Source organism: Octopus sinensis, linkage group LG12 (assembly GCF_006345805.1).
Source record: "Octopus sinensis linkage group LG12, ASM634580v1, whole genome shotgun sequence".
Classification (NCBI taxonomy): domain Eukaryota; kingdom Metazoa; phylum Mollusca; class Cephalopoda; order Octopoda; family Octopodidae; genus Octopus; species Octopus sinensis.
In genome coordinates this window covers 23011541-23016540 of record NC_043008.1, presented here as the reverse complement: position 1 = coordinate 23016540, position 5000 = coordinate 23011541, and the positions used below count along the sequence as shown (strand labels likewise).

General features: G+C 31.0%; 1 long non-coding RNA gene across 1 annotated transcript in view; it reads right to left on the bottom strand.

The window, feature by feature from the left end:
• The window catches only part of LOC118765528, a 25640-nt gene that overhangs the window by 13264 nt on the left and 7376 nt on the right, over nt 1–5000 (bottom strand). The window lies entirely within an intron of this gene.

The window sequence follows — 5000 nt, the reverse complement described above, 5'->3', positions numbered from 1 at the left end:
TTGCCTTCTGTCTCCCATGTCTGTCTTAGTAGCATTATAGGTCCCTGGGCAACTAGATGCACTGAGCTTTGTTGTAGCTAGTTACTGCCTGCAGGCCACAGCATACATAGATCAGAAGTGGGTCCCTAGACGATACTTGTGTCATCAGGAAAACCTGGGCTCTTTTGAGCCCGGAAAAATGGTAATACAGGTGCGGGGTTTTTTAGCAAGTGCCCCAGTATTTACGCTCTATCAATCTCTCGGCGCCAGCCACCAGCTGATAGGAGAGAGCTCAGCTGGACTTCAAGCCTTATACAGTAGAAACAATTAATACATACTCACACATGTGTACATATATACATACATACATACATACATACACACACACACATACATACATACATACATACATACATCATACATACATACATACATACATACATACATACATACATACACGCATGCATGCTTGCATACATACGTACATACATGCGTACGTACATACATATATACATACATACATACGTACATACATACATACGTACGTACGTACGTACGTACGTACATACATACATACATACATACATACATACATACATACATACATACATACAAACATACGTTATGATTATGCACAGTTTCCATCTGCTAATTTCACTCACAAAACATTGATCTGCTCGCACTTATAGTAGAAAATACTTGCCCAAGACACAACACGGTAGGATCGAAACTCAAACCCTGGGTGTTGCAAAGCGAACTTCTTACACACACAGCCATGCCTGCGCTTAAACATATATCACTTCGGCAATACTATGAACGTGATCTCCACGGCATTATCTTAATGAAACCAACGCGCTCTATAACGGAATTGGTAGAACGTTAGACTAGATAAATACTTTGCTATCCTTAGTTATTCTGAGTTCGAATAAAATAATATAATAGCTGGCAGAAACGATAGCACACCAGGCGAATTGCTTAGTGGTATTTCGTCTGTCTTTATGTTCTGAGTTCAAATTCTGCCGAGGTCGATTTTGCCTTTCATCCTTTCGGGGTCGATAATTTAAGTACCAGTTACATAGTGGGGTCGATATAATCGACTTACTCCGTTTGTCTGTCCTTGTTTGTCCGCTCTGTGCATAGCCCCTCATGGGTAGTAAAGAAATAGATATTTCGTCTGTCGTTACGTTCTGAGTTCAAATTCTGCCGAGGTCGACTTTGCCTTTCATCCTTTCGGGGTCGATTAAATAAGTACCAGTTAATCACTGGTGTCGATGTAATCGACTTAATCCGTTTGTCTGTCCTTGTTTGTCCTCTCTGTGCTTAGCCCCTCGTGGGTAGTAAAGAGATAGGTATTTCGTCTGCCGCTACGTTCTGAGTTCAAATTCCGCCGAGTTCGACTTTGCCTTTCATCCTTTCGAGGTTGATTAAATAAGTACCAGTTACGCACTGGGGTCGATATAAACGACTTAATCCGTCTGTCTGTCCTTGTTTGTCCTTTCTGTGTTTAGCTCCTTGTGGGTAGTAAAGAAATAGGTATTTCGTCTGCCGCTACGTTCTGAGTTCAAATTCCGCCGAGGTCGACTTTCATCCTTTCGTGGTTGATAAATTAAGTACCAGTTGCGCACTGGGGTGGACGTAATTAGCTTAATCCTCTTGTCCGTCCTTGTTTGTCCCCTCTATGTTTAGCCCCTTATGGGCAATAAAGAAATAGAATTATACCAGTTAAGTACTACGGTTGCCATAATCTGCTGTTGACAACCTACCGAAAATAAAAATAATAATCCAGTTCTGTACTTACGTCAGAAATCTTTATCAGAGAAATAACTAACGTCTCATTCTAATAATGGTAATAACATCTTTGTCTTTCGTTTGTTTTTGTTTTTTTGTTTTTTTGTTTTTTCTTATTTGAAATTATTCTTGTTTCATTGGAGCAAAAACTACGAATTATACTTTTAATATTTCCTTACTTTCATTTGCAAGCTTGAAAAGATAGATTAATTTTATCAATTAACTATTTATTACTTCCCATTCATTTCCGAATATTTCCTCATTAATTTAGCATTACTTATATATTTATTTATCTATGACAAATCAATTGACACACACATCTATATAGTACTCGCTCTGAGATTTAAAACACATCTATGTAGTTATATGTATATATATGCAAATATATATATATACACACGTATGCATATACATATATATATATATATATATAGATAGATAGATAGATAGATAGATAGATAGATAGATATAGATAGATAGATTTATATGTATATATACATATTTATATATATATATTTATATGTATATATATTCATATATATATATTCATATTATATATATATATATGCATATATATATATGTATATATATATGTGTGTGTGTGTTTGTGTGTGTGTGAGTGTGTGTGTATATGTATATATATGTTATATATATGTATGTAATTAATATATATATATATATATATATATATATATATATATATATACATACACACCACACTCCTATATATGCGTACGTGTGAGGCGGGGATTATATATATATGCAAAAAAATAATAAAATTATATAAGTTTTTTATTATTTTTTGCAAGTTACTTAATCATTTGTATTTTATTGTTATTTTAATTTTATAATATTCTATATGTAATTTTCTAGATGGGTAATTTAATTATTCATTTTGAATTGAGAAAAGGTGTTTTTTTTCTAATTTTTACATGTTATATATATATAATCAATATAATTTATATATATATAAAAAATTCGTGTATGTGTGTGTGTGTGTCTGTGTATCTGTATATGTGTGTGTGTGTGTGTGTGTGTGTGTGCGTGTGGAAAAAATTATAACAGTCGTATTTTTCAACTGATTTTTCTCCAAACTAAGAACATATATTAGTTACGTTCCAGGGATGGTTTTGGACTCCTAAAATGTTTTATATAATGTGTAACGGGGGTCTATATACGATCTATATACCTTAGTGACTAAGTAATATCTTACAAATAACGTACAGTTATAATCTATTTGTAAGATATTGTTTAGTCACTGAGGTATATAGATCGTAAAATAGTTATACGGTTCTTTTAAGATAGGTTATACGTTTTTAATTTGATTTTTAATCTTTAATTTTTAAATGTATTTCATAGATATTTTATATTGATATTTATAATATTTATGTAAATAATAATGAACTAATTTATTTATTTTTCATTATATGTCTATATATTTATTGATAGAGTAAATTTTAGATTTTAATTACTATATTTTTTATTATAATTTAGATACTTATTTTTAAATATATTATAATTATTAGATGTGAACTTAAATCTAAAAATATGAATAGTCATTATTTTGCTAAATAATTTGGTAATTAAATATTGGACTATAACTGAGTTAAGGATATTCGAGAGTTTATTATGTTTTTTTAAAGCCATATTATATCCTCATAGATAAATACATATTTCTATCAATTTTTTACCTTAAAAATAAATATCTAACATAATAAATGGGTTGTACGAAATAATCCTAATGTTTTCAGTTTCTAATTTAGATAATGGAGTTTTTCTATGACTATAATTTTAGTTCGAATTTATTTCAATTGAATTTAAACTTAATTGTAATTCAAATTTAATTATAGCCATGAAACGTACGTAGTGTTTTTACTTATTATATTATATTTATCATTCTTTTTATAATTTTTGGAAAAAATATATATATATATTATATATCATATATATCATCTATACGTATGATATATTATATATCATCTATACGTATATATATATACACATATACATATACGTGCATGTATTGATATTGTGAGTGTGTGAATGTGAGTGTTTGCGTGTGTGTGTGTGAGGGTGGGGTTGTCAGATAAATTCGTTAGTTTCTTTCCAACGTTACTTGAATTAGCACGAAAAATATTGTTATTGCAGCGTTGAGTTCTTTGTGTTGCTTTGTTTTTTGTTGTTTTTTTGTATATTTGTTTTTTGTTTGTTTTTTCTTTTTTTTTTTGTATATCTATTCGTCCTCTACAATGTTTGTTTGTCATTTTTAATCTATGAATACATTTTTACCTCCTTCAGACATATAATGATAGACGGCTAAGTAGAAAAGTGAAAAAAAAAAGGATTTTCGATACCTGTCTCTCCTGGCTTTCAGTTAAGTTTCCAAAGCTGCCACAGAGTTCGAAACAATACAAGCCGAATTCTTCAGGCCAAAATTTACTTGCAAAAAAATGTAGGTCGACTTATACACCAAGATGACTTTGGATGCTCAAACATTCTATATGAACTGCAGCAGGTTTCGGAAAGATAGTGACTACGTTTGAATGCTTACACATGCTTATACTATATACTACGTTGACTTCCGGAAAATACGATGTTGACGTAACTTAAACAAAACACAAGCGTGTGACCTTCATAGATTTAAACAAAAGTCAGCCTTTGTTTGCAATGAATTTTTTGTTTGTGTCTCTCACAAGAAATATGGCGTCTGATTAATTGAAATTATTTCATAGAGTTACAAGCTTATTCAGTATCTAGTTTAGTCTCTTTATAATGTAAGTTCTAATCCTATCTGGTTGTCTTTCTTTATTAACTTTAATCTTCGCAAAATCGAGAAAATCGTGTCGATTTAACCAATTACACAAAACTCCGAGAGACTTGTAACTCAACATTGATGAGAAAGGAGGTGATTGTTAACAAAAATAGAAAACAACAAAATACACTCAGGAAACCCATCTATGGATAAAATGTATATTTTCACAAATATAATGAGTTTATGTGCATTGAACAGAAGGAAATACAGGAGTTTGGAAGTGTCTTTCTTTTCAGAGACAGTCACAATGCGAAACGTCATTATTCCCTTCTCACGACAAACGAATTTATTCCGTTCCATTTCATAAACATTCATTGAATTGATTTCTACCAAAATAGACGGCCATTATTTTATTTAAATTCTAATATTCACTATGTTGTAAATATATCCATCCAACAACCTTATATAGGAAAGATCCATA